Source organism: Cygnus atratus, chromosome 2 (assembly GCF_013377495.2).
Source record: "Cygnus atratus isolate AKBS03 ecotype Queensland, Australia chromosome 2, CAtr_DNAZoo_HiC_assembly, whole genome shotgun sequence".
Taxonomy (NCBI): Eukaryota; Metazoa; Chordata; class Aves; order Anseriformes; family Anatidae; genus Cygnus; species Cygnus atratus.
In genome coordinates, this window is record NC_066363.1 from 126822672 (window position 1) to 126839906 (window position 17235).

A 17235-nucleotide genomic window follows, 5' to 3' on the forward strand; every position below is an offset into this window, starting at 1 on the left:
GATTTATCAGCTGGAGGGAACATTCGCACCCCCTGCATTTAACACTGCAGGGCACTGTGCAGCTACACCCTGCAGCTCTGCTGAGCATCCTCTTCCGTGTTCCTCTGTGCTGCAGCTCATCCCAAGGGCTGTGCAGCAAATTGTCTGTGGAGATGGAAAAAAACATAAGCCACGGGGCTAGATTCTTTCCCCATGTAGTGACACTTAAACACGAGGAGAGAATTTCTGTGTTAAATGTTCGTCTTTGACACAGTGCCACAGGAGTCAGGGGGAAGATATCTTTAAACTCATCTATGCCTGCTGGAGCTAACTGAAATTGCCCCCCTTTTGGAGAGGCCAAGAATTACCATGGAAACTCTTGCAGCAAACTCTTGTGTCAAAGCAAATATCTCCATGTTAGTTAACAGAGATTTAATAAGATGCTGATTGAAAGAGCAGCACACTTTGTTCCCTTTCTGAGGTCACTTAGCTAATCTGCCCACTAAATCTGCATGCTGCACGTGTTGCTCTCTGGTGACCTTAAAAGTTCTGGAAAAAGATGGATTAGAGAGGAATTTAGAAATTACACAAAATATTCTCAGTGGTGGCCCCTGCCTGCGTGATAGGTATGAAGAACAGGTGACCCCAGCAATGCTTTCGCTCTTGAAGTTAATGAAAATGCACGTCTGAGAGCAGTTCCTGAGCAGGAAGCTCCTGACTATATCGTGCCATCTACAAGAGTCTGTTTGCTCTGTAATAGCAATGTGAGCACCAGAAAAGGCTCTTCTGAACAGGGTCTGTCTCTGTGCATTCGTCTAGATCATGCCCAGAAGCACTGGGCTCCATTTACAACACAAACAAAAAGCCAGGGTATTTCAGACCGAGGTGTTACAACCAACGGATAATTTAGGTTGTGTTGCTTATCACACACAAAACCATGGAAACTTTGTGTTTTGCTGAGGGGTGGGAGGAAGTCACTCCCTACAGAGATTGCTTCGTGGGTGCCTGGCTCACTGCCTCCAGTACAGCCCATACCCACAAGCTCCTTCTGAGACAAATCCAGAGAGGAATTAAGCATTGAGGATTGAGTAAGTAGCTGTCATTTGGCTTTAAGACCAGATTCGTGTACCTGCCCCTTTTTTTATTTGGCAGCACAGCCAGTATACATAACCCTCATCTTTACCATTTTGTTCGGTCTTTGTTTTTTTAACAATATTCGTTTCTTTCTTCCTGTGTGATGTTTTGGTCCTTACCCGGTGGACATCGCCTCCTATTTTGGTGCAATCATCAGCTTTCATTAGAACGCTACTATGTCTTGTGCAGAATTTATTAATGATAATTTTACAAGCTGTCTTTTTTTTTTTTTTTTTTTTTTTTAATTTGGGTATCATCCTTCTCTCATCTCTTGTTATTTTTCTTTCCAGACATATTGCTTATAAACACTTTGGCAGTGTTAGTGCAACATATGTTTTTGCATGAATAATTTAGTAGTTGTACTAAATCACTATCATCCTGTATGTGTCAGCCTGAATATGCTGAATATAGTGGGTACTGATTAGTATGGAGAAACTTGGGTAGAAAACACTGCGAGAATGTTTAACACAGGAAATATTTCACATGCAAAATGTGCTCAGTTTTCACATTCAAAAGTATGAATAAATATACTGCTTATTTTTGAATGACTCCATGTTAGTTATTGCACAACAGTAGAGCAGAAGAGGATTTAAATTTACAAGTAGTACAGATAGGAAATTTGCCAAAACATAGTTTCAATGCAGCTCAAAATATACATGGACTTGAATCAAATTTGCCAAGTAGTTTCAGCTGCAAGCATGTTTAGGCTGCCGAGGAGCAAACATATCTTGACAGAGGGACAGATAATGTCCCTTCTGCTGTTTAAGAGTCCCGTGATTAATGTAGTCAAGGAAGATGTGGGAAAGCTGCATTCAGATTCTTTTGCTGCCTGTGCTGATTTAGACTATAATTCTCTCACCTCAGCGGAGTGCCTTAACCATCAGGGTAAAATAAAAATCCCAGTGTGTGCTTCCCTCAATATTTACAGCTCTGAAACTGGTTTTTAAAAAAACTGAAACACCAGCTGTCAAGTGAGAGAATGGCATTGTGCAGTGGCTAGCTCATTTTGCAGGAGATGTAAATTCAAAGCCCTTCAGGCAGAGCTGGGACCTGAGCTTGGAGTTCGGCTCCCAGGAGTGTCCTGGTCACTGGCTGTTCTGGAAAAAGGATGCAGAGATAGAGGTGCAGCTATTTCTTCATTCCCTCTTGTTTCTTGTAAGCCTGACACAAAGCAAAATGTTTTGTGGCAGATTAAAGAGATGTTCTGACACAAAAATAGTCTGATAAGCAAATCTTTTTGTTTTACTTTGGCAGAATAAAGTGGGGAAAAAAAGAAAAAGAAAAAAAAAATGTCGTTCAGTTTGTTCTAACTGGAAGAAAACAAAAACATACTTTTTCTCAGCACTCACATCATTGCTTTTAATAGGACCAGTGAGCCTGCCTCTGTGCTGCTGCTGCTTAGCGTGGAGCAGAGAGTATCCCTTCTTTCAGACACTGAATATCCTGAGAAGGAAAACAGTAGAAAGACTGCCACCACCACCAAGCTGGTGCTGTCTCCAGCACAGGAGTCAGAGAAAGGCCAAACCATGCATATAAGAGGTAAAGAGCAGACTGAGCATGTGGAGGAACAGCTCGTGCGAGGACGAGGCTGACTGAAGCCACTTGTTCCCATGCGAAGCAGGGCTGGGACCCTGTGCCTCTGCGTGGGATGCCGTGCCCATGCTGCTCACAGACACTTTCCCTGGCTCCAGCACTGCACTGTGTGACACGAATTATGGCTTTTGACTCCGCATGGCTTCCTAAAGGCTGGTTTACCAGAAAGATCGACAGGCAGGACTTGAGCTGTTCACCTGACTGTCACTGTGTGGCATTTATTAAGAGGCCAAGTTGACAAGAGGTTTACTTGTGTGATCAATCTCTTCAGCTCCAGTGGAACCACTTATCCAGCACGTACACTTTCCTAAGAGTACGAGCAGATCGACCTTGCCCCTAGAGACTACGCAAAGAAAAATATGCTAATTGAAGATATCCAGGAGGCCACATTTTATGTAAATGTTGAAGGGAATGTATTTATTATGAGGGTACTGTTTTGATTGCCTTGTTATAAAATGCCAACAGTCTAGCATTGTTTGGCCTAGAAAAATTATCTTTTCTTTTTCTTTGCTGTCTGTCTGGAATTAAAATTATGCCTACTTCTGTTTAATAATAGTGGTTCACTGTGAAGAAATCGAAAGAGATATTGTGCCTTTCATGAAAACTGAAACAAGTAAAATGAGAAAAACTGCACAGACTCATCAAAAGTGAATTGCTAGAGTGATGGAAGAGGATATTTTTGTCCCATCTGATGTTTTTAATTGCAGTTCTTACGAATGGTCTGAATCTCTCATACCTGATTTGCAGCACAGAGTAAGTTATTTTTATCATCTGTAGTCCAAAGCTACTGTTGCTACTCTACAGTGGCATATCCACAGATACAATTTCTGTCCTGTGGTTTCAGGCTCAGTAGGTAAATTAAATGCATTACCTGATACAGCATCTTTAGCAGCAATTAACAAATATTCGACAAATATTAACTGAAAAGAGCCAGAAGGAAGATTAATGTGGCGAAAGAAATTGCAGTCTTTGAACTCCTGTTCAAAGTCTCTGTAGATACATAAAAGCCCAAAAGAAGAGATTCCTTTTAAAGATGGTGTAGAGGAAAGCTCTTAAAGATTTATCTTTCTGCTAAATAAGCACAAAATGAACACCATTATTATTTAATTATTATTAAAGAAAAAGGAGTTTGTGCCATTTGCAAATGAAAATTAAATTTTGTTTAGAGAAAAATATGTTGCCACTTGCTTTGGAGATTTTTATGGTTTTCAGTACAAAGCAGTTGGGTGAAAAAAATAGTCTCTGCTGTAATGAATTAGACAGCTTCTCTGTTACAGAGTGCATTTTCATTAGGGTGAACAATGGAGGCTGCTGGGTGGACTGTGATGAGGAGCTTTATGTCAAAGGACAAGCTGCATTTATCTGAAGGCAATTCAAGGGTTTATAATGGACAGCAGGTCCTTTGTCTTTGGTGAGAGCCTTCCTGTGAATAGCTCTGTGATTCACAGCCAAATTATAGTTGCTTCTTACTATCATGGCTATTTTAATAGCAATGTTCACGAAAGGCTCTCTTCAAATGTTAAGTAGCGTTAGTGGGCTTTCACCGATTTTGCTAGAATCGGATTAAATAAATGAGAAAAGACCACATTTTTGATCCTTGTAAGAATTCCTTGTGAAAGATTAAGTTCAAAGCACAAGGATAATGTCCAGAATCTTTTTTTTTTCATTTAAGACTGATAGATACACTAGAAAATCCATCAAATCAAGGATAAAGATCTTACAGATGTGCAGTTGCAGAAAAACAGTTTAAAACATTTAAAGTTTTATGATGAATATATTTTAAGTATTTTGAGATCCTTTGATGCAAACTACCATCTACTCTGTACATGATAACATCACAATGGTGCTAATAGTTCATTATCCAAACTCCAGCCTACATAACAAAAATATCTTTGAGATGAGTCAAAGTAAATAAGTATAAAATGATATTAATAGTAGTAGTAAATGTTTATCTCTTAGCAGCATGAAAGGCCACAACAGGACTGAGATTCTTTTGCGTTATGTATCCACAGCCATAGAAAAAAAATGTTCTGTGCATGAGGTTCTATAGCTTCTGTTTAATTAATGCACTGTTTTTTGGGTTACTTTGTGTAGTTTCTGGGGTTTCTGGGGGCAGCCTAACACTTGACAAATAACTGGCTCAGTCAGATATTTGTCCAAATTGTGCTTTAATTAAAAGTGTGCTCTATTTGCTTTGGAATATACAGAGGGCACATATGATGCTAAAGCCTGTTTGCTCAGTAGATTGGCAGAAGCTTTAGTCTTCCAGTTTGCTTAGAGGTAAATGGAATTATTACTATTATATGCCATTAAATATATATATATATATAGTAGGACTGTATGAGTTTAAAGCCCAGAGATTTAAGCCTATTCTAACTCAGCTTAAGCTTCAATAAAGTAAGATAAAATTTTTCAAACCTGTCATTTATTTTTTTTTTCACTGTGAGCTATCCTCAAAAACATGGACTCCAAGCTCTTTATTCTTTGCCTGGACTTGGACACCACTGGGGGTTTTAGAGATGAGAAGAATAGCATTTAATTCTGATTTCAGTCAAATGAACGCTGTGAGAAGTCATTTGCTCCTTTCTAAACTGCTTGGTGATAACCAAGGGTATTCCTGTAGTGCAAGGACAAGATGAGAAAACCCAACACCCCTAGAGAGCTGCTGAATTGCTTCTTATGGAGAATTTATTTCAGGCACTGATACAGCCTGGCACTTGAGCACGTAGTTTTGCAGCAGCTTCAGACAGAAGTGTAATCTGACGCTCTGGTCCAAACAGTCTCCTGCAGAATATTCACATGGTAGTTTCCACCTTGCTTTTGTCCCCTGCACTGGGATGGAGTGTCCTTCTGAGCTGCTTCAGTGGGTGAGCACAGAGGGACAGAAAAGTCCACGGTGGTCTACAAATCTCACACTGCCTGAAGGAGGCACACCTGTCATGGATGTCAGTTACTAGTAGAATACCTGCTCTAGAGGGTATGCCAGACAGAAAACATTGAACTCCTGTAGAAGAGGGAGGAAAAAAAGTCTTGGTGTCTTCTGGTAGAGCAATATTAAATTTTCACATTAAATTTTTACATTTTGTAGAAAAAACATGGGGCAGCTTAGGAGGATCTCAAACAAAGTTCAGATATTTTACAAATTATGTTCTGGTCTCTTTTAAACAGCATTTTCCCTCTTCTGGCACTTTCATGGAGACATTTGGGTTTGTTATTGATTCTGTCCATATTCTGAAAACTATTGAAGTGATGGTGACTTCTGCTGTCCAAAGGGTTATAGTTCTGCATGATGATAAATGATGGGTGAATATCACTGGTGATAAGCAGCTAAAAGCTAAAGAAAAAAAAAAAAAAGAAAAAGAAAAAAAAAAAGTTCATAATGTGATGAAGTTGGCACCAATTCAGAATTAATAGGGACATAAGATTACATTTTCTTGGCAAGTAGGCTTTTTAACTAGATTTGTTTACTAAGATGCAGATGTAGAAAAGACAACAAGTTCTACTTTGTTTAAAGTTTAACTTTTTTTGTTTGCTCTTTGTGACTATCTTAGTAACATTAGACTATAGTCTTGTCATGGAAAGCAAAAATAAGTTTTTTTCCACAGTGTTGTGCCTAGGAGGAAAATAATTAAGATATTTCTGAAGACTTCCAGCACAAATAGATGAAGAAGATATAGGGTCAGAAAGAAAATGCATGCAGTTTTTCACAAGAATATGTGGTGAATATAGAAAGACTCATAAGCAAGAAACACTGAATGAGAGATGAGCAAGAAAGCAAACATAGGTGGTTAGGGTAAAGTAGGGTCACAGGTTATTGTGGGAATATCTGGCTGGCAGGTTGTACCTGACAAGTCAAGATTAGAAAGTAGGAGCTTACTTTTACCCTTGGAGCCCCAGACATAGGAGTATGGGAATACTCACAATGCCAGGAAAAAAAGGAACCTAACGTAGATAGATTCCCAGCTAGATTTGATACCCAAAGGTCATTGTTCATCAGTGGGAAGAAGTACAGTCCCAGTCTTCGAGGCCCTCTTGACAGTCCTGCCTTTGTCCCTTGTCTATGCAAGATGAATAATCAACACAAGCCGGTCTGAAAGTGGTTAAGTGCTACATGCTGTGTATTTTAACCCACTTTGATACATCCAAGACACTCTAGTCTTATTGCAGTTGATTCATACATCTGCATCAGCAATCTGTCTGCCATGTCCAACAGCCAGTATCACCAAAAGCAGTGACCTCCCCTTCGTAGAGGAAGGATTGGCAGCCATGATGTTGGACCAGATTCAGGTTCCTGTTGCTAGGCATCATGAATATTCCCCAATACACAGTATCAAGGCATCACCATTAAACTGAAGTGGTCTTGATGTTGAAATGACACAAGTGTTCTCTTTGTTCATTGTAGATGAGATAATTGCAAATGGTCCCTTCTTACCTTTAAACATATTCCTCCATCAGAAGTGACAGCATTCACAGGCAAGCTGGGAATTGCTGGGGCTAGATCTGGAGCCAGCATACATCAGCAGCAATTAATGCCATTTGAAGCTGTTTAGGATTAAGCCCCCTTTCATTACTAAGGCTCATTCTGTGGCATTTGTGGAAGTGCAACTCAAACTGCATATCATCTGCAGGCCACCAACTGTATGCTTGGTCTAAAGTATTAAGGCATCTCTTTGAGAAGTAGTGAAAGCTGTCATCCCTGTAAAATGACTCCATGGACAGATTTCATACAGAATTATGCCCTTAATAATGCACACTAGACTATGCTGCAGCCACAGGAGGTCGGACATAATTTCATCTTTCCAGTTATACAGGGTTCCATTCAAAAGCCAGAAGTTAGAAGTTACTAGCTATTGACTTTGGTGAGCTTTGGAGACTATCCATCATAAATTCTGTGCTCTGGGGGGAGCCTTGGGATCACAATGACTATGCATGGATTCTAATACCCCCTACTGGGAGCCCAGACATCAGAATCTGACCTCCTGCTTCAGTCATTTTTATGTAGAGGAAGATCACCGCATCTTTTAAAATGTCCTATCAAAAGGTACTTGTAATGAAATACATGGAAACTGAAATAGGGTTGAAATAAGCAATTTGGTCAACAATATTTAGAATGTAACTTTTTGCATTCTTAATACAATTCCCATACCTCTCTGGAAATGCCTTGCTTGACTGAAATGATTATTCTTCAGAGATAATGGAAACTTTGGTTTCAGGCACCATATGAATTACACAGCAGGTTATATATATTTTTTTAATCTGGTCAAAAAAAAAAAAAGTGACTTTATCTTTTTTTCTTTTTAGGAACAATCTGGTACTATCTTCAAAGCTGTTATTTACATATCAACAGCTTTGTTCAGTTCCTCTGTTCTTTGGCCAAGTGTGAGATTACAATGAATACCAGAGACAGGGGTGGCAACTCAATTGAGTCTGATCAAAAGAGGCAGGAAAGGAGTAAACAGGACTATTAGGAGGAATAAACAATGGTGGTATAAAGAACACAGTTATGTATTTTTTTTGTTATTTTGTTTAATTTAACTTCACATTTCTCTGTTAAATGAAAAAGCTTCTCAGAAGTTTGAAAATAATTTTTTCCCTGCTAACCAACTTGGTTCATTTCCGTTTGGCAAGTACACCATTGGGTTTATTTTTCCCTCCCATATGTTGACTGGTAATAAAATAAATATATCTGTTAATGCTTTTTGTGTAGGAAAAACTTCTCCCGTATACTATCTTCATAAAAAGCCTTTGCTGCTCCATGATGCTGTCATGGTTAATGATAGCTCGCCTAATAAACTCCTAATGAAACAAAAATTGAGTATGTCATGATTTACTAGCAGCCAGTTACATACTGGAATAGCATTTGGCTCTGTGTTGGTATCATTTCAAAGATGTTGAACCACATTCGGATATGAATTAAGATGATAGAAAAAAAAAAAAAGAAAAAAGAAAGAAAGGAAACTGAAAATTGGGAGACACTGATTTAAAGAAGAGGAAGGAAAGAGGCAGGATTGTCTTAGATGGCACTGCATTGGATGCCAGATTTCCATGCTGCTACTTCCATAGGGAAACAAAGAGTCCTTTTCCATGCCTTATAGATAAACATTTTAAGACATGAAATGGATTTAGAAGCAAACCTCCCTTGGTAGTGAAACCTAATTAAGAAATGATAGCACTGAGACAGAAAGCCCTAGCTGAGGAAAGAAAAAGGAGAGGACGACTGGCAAATCAAAGAGGAAGATTGAAAAAAAAAAAGAGAATAGTGATGAATGGTAAGGTCCTTTGTTTAGCATACACTTGTCTTGTCCTTTGACTTTCCTTAGGTACATGTACTCACACATTAGTTAGTACTTTGTCCTGACATAGTTTGCCTAATGCAGGGGTAGGCTGAGTCATAAGGATGCTCCCTAGCACTTACTTGAGGTGGGATACTGGACATGAAAAAAGACAGAACGAAATTTGCTTCCTTTGGGAAAAAAAATATATTTGAATGTTCTGTGCAGATGTGAGCTATCCTCTACTTTCTAAGGCGAGCTTACAAAGGGATATATTCTGTGTCTGTGAACACAGAAGTTGCCATTATGATCTTGAGCTCCTTTCCTCCCCACTTATGTTTTCTCACTCCTTACACAGTCCTGGCAGGACTAGCTATCATCCACGTGACTCACTTCTGTGCCTCTCAAAGCTCTTTGCAAAAGAGGGTAAGCACCTTTACACAAGACATGCAATATCGAAGTCTGTTCTGTGAAACAGGGCAGAGTCTGAAAGAGAATACAAACTATGAGTACAAGGATTGTTTCAGCTATCACTGAAGTGCAGCTGTCTCTGAGGCTAGGCACAGCTTTGAAATAAGCACCACCACTGTACAATGTGTCAGGATGAAGAGGGAATACATTGCCCCTCTGAAAAGAGAACTTCATATGAGCTAAATGTAATTACTCAAATGGATGTCAGCCAGTGCACCTGGGCTTGCTCACTGGTGGCAAAACATAAATCCTAAATAAGAATTCAGGAGAAATGTTCCATGGCACTATATAAATTCTCAGAACTGCTTACATAGTTTGTATTTTCATCTTTTAAAATATTTGCTCTTATCTCTATCGCTTAATGATCATAGAAAAGTTTCTCTATAACTTTGTCAAAACTCTGCAGCAAATTACTGAAACAGCAAGATATTAAACACTGTAATTATTTTACTTCAGACATTCCAACGATGCAAAATACAATGGATTGGCTAGTATAATTTGTACAAAAAATATCAGCGGGCTAATGTTGATTTTTGCCAGCTGGGGATCGAGTTCAGTAATCTGAAACATGTCACAATACTGATAAAATCCTGGTTCCTTCTTCTCACAGCTTGGACAGAGGATCTAGGAGTTGGACTTGATGATCTGTGTAGGTCCCTTCCAACTCAGAATATTCTATGATTCTATGATCTTTGTTCCTGCCGAGACTGAGCTGGCTACTCACATTGGAGCAGATGGACCAAAACATTGCAGGTCATCCTCCATGCCATCTAGAAAGAGGTCAGCAGTAGGCCTGAAGTCAGTTTAGAACAATGTTGTGCCTGAAAGTACTTTGCTGGGAAGCTAATAAACTTCCCTGGGAAGGGTCTGACTGGCATCTCCCCTGTCGGACATATTCTACCACAAAAATGCTGAGTCTTCACCTTCTGGACAAACAACGGCACCTAATATTTTACTCTTGGCTACTCGCCTTCAGTGCTAGAAGGACCTTCCAGATGGACAGGGTCTTCTCAGCTGCAAAAAGGAAGAGTGTTCTTGACTGATAGCTGATTCTGGAGGTGTGTGAAAGCACTGTGCCAGCTGAGGAATAAAGTCAGGACACGGCTCTGAAGCCTTCTTCAGTCCTTCTGTCACATAAAGTTACACTACACATGTACTGAAAGCCATTCATCTGAGGCCTAATTTTCAGAGCCAGTTATCATCATCCATTACCAATAACTCTAGTTAGATGGCTAAGGCTTTAAAATCCAGGGGTTTAAAATCAAGCAGAAGGAATAGCTTGCTCCAGATATGGCCTTAAATATGACTGCAGTTCAGGCTGCTACATGCCAAAGGAAGATTGAAAACTAGACAAATTTGTGAAATTCTACTGTGATAGTCATGAAACTTAAGGCGGCTGCTTATTAGAGGAAGTAGAAGATCTCATCCAATACAATGATTTGTGAGGTAAAGCACAGGACATCAACTAGTGTAAAAAATCTCACAGCCCTGAAAGTCAATTGAATGCCTTTTTGAGGAAGAAGGGGCTGTATTAGCCAGGGCAGCATTATCTCTAATGCACTCATTTCCTCCATAATTGAAGTCATTAAAGTACAGATATTTGGACGTGTACTGGAGCGTCAGATTGGATTTTTAGCCTTTTAAAGTTTTCCCTTTATGTTCTTTTTTAGGATCAATCTGCAGCAATTGGCTTAGAGTAAAATACCCTGCTGTGGCTTGTCCCCTGCACAGCCCCCGTAAGCAGTGTTCCAGCAGTATTTTAGTTCCATTGTATTTGCAATTGCTGGCCTGAGACTGGATATCTGAATAGGAAGAAAATTAAAACAATCTGAGAGGAAGATCTATCCCATTTAGACAGGGCTCCAATAACTTTGTCAAAAAGAACTCTAACTTCTGACTATGTCTAATGAAATTTATCTTTACTGTATTTCATCAGCAGGTATCTAGGAATTTTTGTAATTAAATGATATTAAATTCCTGATATTGATATGTGTAAAAGCAGTTGTATGTATGCTCACTGTATTAAAAGTAAGTGTTTCATTTGTAGTAGGATAACAACATTAGATTACACTAGTCTTTGTATAGCTATGTGATATTTGGATTTAATTTTCTGGCATATTATAACGAAGTGAGACTACTACCTAGCCCAGAAAACTAAGGAAGATCAATGAATCTGATTCAAACTAATTCATTAAATTGGATGAGTTAATGTGTTTCTTGTGGATGATGACAGTAAATCAATTCCCATATAGCTTGTCATGTTTTCAGTTCAGTGGTGTTTTGCACACAGGTGGACTCCCATAGCACCAAACTGAATGCGATGGCCAGAATATGATGTCAGTCACACCAGCCTCAAACTGCCAAATTGCATTCATGATTTCTAGAGTTATTCCACCTTTAAACCTGTGTATATGAAATACAATGGTCTTTGGTCTTCAAATTAGTTCTTCTTTATCCATCTTTGGACCACTTCTGACCTCACAGCAGTTATTCATTATATTTTACACTGCTTATACATAGATTAACTTCATTTGCAGGAAAGGAAAAGGGAAAATATAAGATATATATTTGTGGAAATTGCTTGAGGTCCATCGAGGTCTATATCTGTAATTTTACTGAAGCTGGTCAGTATATTTCCTATTTTTTTAATTTTTTATTTTTTTTTAGTGAAAAGTATGCATGTACTCTTCTTTTAATACATAAGGTTTTCTATTTGGGAACAATAAAACCTGATCTCAGTATATTTATCTTAACCAGTGTTACAGGACATAACCTTATGTTTTTGTTAAGGTATTAATGAAGATTTAACAGTTCAGGTTAGTGATGTAACATTATGGACCCTGCACTGCTTTCCATCTTAAACACAGCACCTATGAGTGCTATTGATTTTTTGTGTTTTAAAGAAGCTTTCAACTTGCTTGTTTCAAGGGCACAGCAAAGTTCAAGTGTGAGACTGTTTAAGGAAGTGCAGATGAGAATGCGCTTTCAACAAGTTCTTGTGGAAAATCATATCTAATGTTCAAATTAAACATCTTTTTCATGTTCTTATCTAAGCATTTCTTCATTATCTCTGCTGAGATATCCAGCATGATCTAGGCAACCATCTCAACACCTTCATATTATTATTATTTCAGTCTATTCAAATTCAGAATTGTGCTACAAAGCATCAGATGAAGTATTCATATTCATAATGCCTCATATTTATCATTCATACTCATGATGAAAATAAGGAAAATCTGTTATTTGCATTGTTCTCATGTCATATTTTGTATATACTAACTATTACAACAGTAATGTCACCAACATTGTGTTGTTCTCCTGTGTCTTCAGCTGCCTTGAGGACCAGTCAGTCATATCAGCTGGGTGTTTTATATCTCATGGGGACATTTCCTTTAGTTTATCCTGACTGAGGTCAGTATCAGTCTAAACACCTGTGAGATCTTCTTTCTGTAATGGACTGAACAAAATCAAAGGCATCATGGGGAAAAACGTAGGCTTCAGATCTGAATTTTAAGCCCTTGGTTCACCTCTGATAATATTGTGTGAAAGAAATATGGGATTCAGCCCACCTCACTTCAGCAAGGTAAAAATAATGTCTAAGCCAGATGTCTACAGTCTCTTGATGGTCGGCAGCAAGAGATGGGAGGCTCCAGAGGGTCACTGACCCCAGCCAAACATGTCTAAAAGAGATATCCTTCTCCTCTGACTGTAAGCATAGCCTTGAGGACTAGCTGGTACCATCTGCCTAACTTCAGGCAGCTGACATTTGGTGGGATGAATCCCTCCCTTCTTGGCTAAGATGTCTCTTACATAGCTTGATAAAAGATGGGTAAATTAGATCTGGTAAAGAGAGCTGCCTGGTGGCAGCTGGTACAATAATTTGTGAGTCCCAGACCTATATGCAGAGGACAAGACTGTGCTCCCTGTCATTGCATTAGGAAGCTTTATTTTTCTAATGGATTTACTTCCTGAAGAAAATCACTATACACTGGAAAGACTCTTTTGCATTTCTTATCTATGAAAATTAAGTTACATGGGACTTTTCAAGATTTGCCATATAGAGTTTATGCCTCTTAATATGCTCATCTCAATAAAATATATGGCAGTCAAAGACAACTCATGTAAGGTACAGGGTAATTAGTCATTTATATAATTCATCATTGTACAAACCAAATCAGCTTCTATATAAATGTCTAGACAGCACATTAGTACTATGCCCAGCCAGCCCAAGGATGTATAAATGAGAAAGATAAAAGTATTCTGGCTTCCTAAACTCCTTGTTAGCACTTGCCATTCTTCTCACTGTCACTTGTATTTTGGCAGATATACCTCAACTGTTCAGATCCCAAATATTCCAGCCCATTAGAAGGGGTCATATGAGGTTATGTTTCTGTAATTCACATTGAAATCATTATTTGTTTGTGTAGCGCATTGACTTTGGAGAGATTTCAGCTGTCCCTCAGCCTGTGTAAAATTAAAGCCTACTTTATTTTCAGCATCATTATTTCAAATATATTACCAACTAGCTCATGATATACTTCACAGAATACTGGTCAATGGGTAAGATAATAGACTGAACATAGCATTTTATTATGTAAATGGACAGTCATATATATTGTGCCAAAAGTCTTTGTTCCAAACAACAAATTCTTGCTTTAAGCAGCCATTTCATGAAAGGCTGGCATGCACAGGCTTGGCACACATTGGGGAGTAACTTCTGAAGTTTCTTATAGAGAAATCAAGGTAGCTAAGAAAGCCCACCTGAAGGGTATGTGCACACGAGTGTCAGAATCCAGCTTGCAGAGCTTGTCTGTGCGGAGACAGCACAAAGAGCTTCACTCAGGGCCTGGGATCAGGCATCTGTACTAACATGGCTCTTTTCCCCTGCCTCTTAACATTGTTAATTTGAATGAAAATACTGACTGGTCAGGGTTAGCGTTTATCAGGTTTCTTACCCTAATTCATCACCACCACCATGGATACTGTTACATTAAACGACCTAAAAAATTCCTGTTAGGTCTAATTCTTTTTCACTAAAGCAATGTAACAACAGATTTTTTTTTCTTGTTGTTGTTCAGAGTCCACTTCAAAACCAAATACTAGTCAGATCAATATGGCAGATAGACATTTCAGATTTTCTTACTCAGATGGAATTCTTAATTCCATTCACTCCCAGCTGAAGAAGGTAATTATTTCAACAGAAAACAGAGTATGCGCTTTCTTGTGCTTGTCATAAAAGCCTATGGGAAACAAGCTGGAGTCACAGGAGTCTAGAGACAAAAGTACTGATTTTACCCAAGAGCTCAGTAATTATGTTCTTTGCAAAGGATGTAGGAGACTACAGTTCTGTCCCCTGCTCTGCCTCAAGCCCCAATTTATGTCACTTTTGATTGTCCATCTAATAAGCAGCATTTACCCTAATTTATTCTCCTCAAGAACATGTCTTCAGGATTAATAAACAGTTTCACTGCACACATTTTTTTTTTTCTGCAGCAAAACAAAGTGAACAAAACCCAGGAAAGCAATCTGGTAAATGATAAATATTAACATAATGTGATTATAACTCAGAGAAGACTTAGCTGCACATCTGGAATTTTCTTTTACAAACTCCACACAGGCCTGTCCTTTGCAGAATAGGAATCTATCTTCATGTGTCTTGCTGTGAATAATTAAAATTCATATCAAATACTTTTTAAAATGCTTCTAAAACTCAGAGGAAATAGTGGTAGCTTTCTCTTAGTATCTACATGTAATTTGTATGTCTGTCTTTTTGGGGTACACAGGTCAGAAATAAATTTTATATCAGAATGCCATCATTTTACTGGTAGTTTAAAACATGAATATGGATCCAAATTCTGTTCTTCAGTCCTATCTCGATTCCTGCTCTGCAGATAATTGGGGGGAAAAAAAAAGTTGGCTATTTATTGCACTCTTGCTACCCACACATCCTATTCCTATTTTGGAAGCCTTTCTAAATTCATTACACAGGCGAAACTCCCACTTAAGTTCTTTATTTGCCTGTGCAAAGACTAAAAAACACATCGGAGAGCAGAACTGTCCATTGCTGTAAATACGTCAGCTATTGCTTTGCTGAAACTATGTTCTTTTGCTCACTCATTCAGGAGAGTCCGGAGAGATCTGAAAATCTGGGGAGAAGTTACAACTCAAAGCCCTCTTGCATATTTAGTTAGTACAGAAAAATAGCCAGTACTGCCAAGGACCGTTGGTTTTCTACATTTGATGAATCTTCAGGGGAAAAAATAAAGTGTTTATGGCGAAAGGAAAATGGATTAATCAGAACTTTAGCCTTCAGCTGTCAGCACCAGAATACAATATCAGCTGAAACATGAGTTACCTTCAACAAGCCTCACCTGATGAGAGGTCCTTTCATCAGCCCTCTCTGGAGTGACTTACGCACAGATCTTTGCAGCAATAGAGCAGTGCTCACCAGCACAGCACATTAGCTAGGAAAGCTGTTGCACTGATTTCAGAATAAAATGCTCTTTCTCTGCTTTTTCTGCAGCAGAAAAGGAGCGATCATCTAATGTCTTTGCTGTTGACTATACAAGGCTCTGTATTGATTTACCTCCACAGCAATATTGATGTCATAGGGTAATAAAACCTCATTTACCTTATAGGTCTAATAAGCTACCAGTGTATTTAGGAAAACACAATGTTCTCAGAAAGATATCGCAGAAAAGTAGCGAGGCTGCAGTACCAAGACTGGAATTGTGATTCCTGAGTTTATAATTTGATTTATGCTGTTAAGACTAGGGAAGGGTGAGGCTCAGGTAATAATTCTATCAATGCTTTCTGAGACTCAGAGAACCAGGTTGGCAGCAGTCCCCAACTGCTCTAAGTTATTTAAAAAGGAAAGAAATAACTATTGTTATAATGAGTTTATATTAGAAAGTTAAAAATATTTTCCTTTTGAAATAATGAAATTTCTGGGAGTAAGTGGCAAAATGCAACTGGTTCCTGTCATCATAAATGTGGGGGTGGACATGGCAGTTCAGATTCTCTGAACTAATGAATCCAGCCAATCCACCTGGATGAGGCTTGCTTCTGCATATATTGGAGATCATATTGGGAAGTCACAGATACATGTCAAAATAGATAAATAAACAACACATCCCTTGCTTATTCCTGATGACTGCCACTTTATTCCCCTTCTCTATGGACTGTGAACTAAATAATACAATAAGATCCTGTATTAATTGTATTTATTACAAGAATTAGAATACTTTGTTCAAATTATTTTTATTTTACATTTTTAATGAAAAACGTTTCTGTAATTTTTGTCAAGCTATTCCTGATAATTTCATTATCTTTGGAAGGAGATCCTCTTACATTCTCATAGGGGAGTTCTACTTTATGTTGCCAGTTACTCAGTTGGAGTATTAAGTATCATTAAGAAGAGTGCTGTTCTGTCACTGCGAAAGCTGAGGTGTGCAGTGCATGAGACAGGGGACTACCAGAGGAGATTGTATACTTGCATATTTAAGGCTATTCTGGTCTACAGAAATAAGACTTTTTCCTTAGTTCCTGCTGCTTCCTTTGCCTTAGTGGGCAAATCACATAAACCAGACTTTGCACAGTCACTCAGTATATTTCTTGGTATATTAGTGCCTTGTTTCTTGGTATATTTGTGCCTAGCCAGAGAGCAATATGTTTCTAATTTGGTGAGGCATGGGCAATGCCAGCCACAGTTTAACTTGCAAGCTCTTCTCAGATATGTTAACCACTGTACAAGCTGTGCCAAAAAGTCCATCCTAGGGCATCTCGA

At 38.5% G+C, this 17235-nt stretch overlaps 1 protein-coding gene across 1 annotated transcript in view; it reads left to right on the forward strand.

Annotated features, from left to right (window-relative positions):
• The window catches only part of KCNB2 (potassium voltage-gated channel subfamily B member 2), a 186873-nt gene that overhangs the window by 92689 nt on the left and 76949 nt on the right, over nt 1-17235 (forward strand).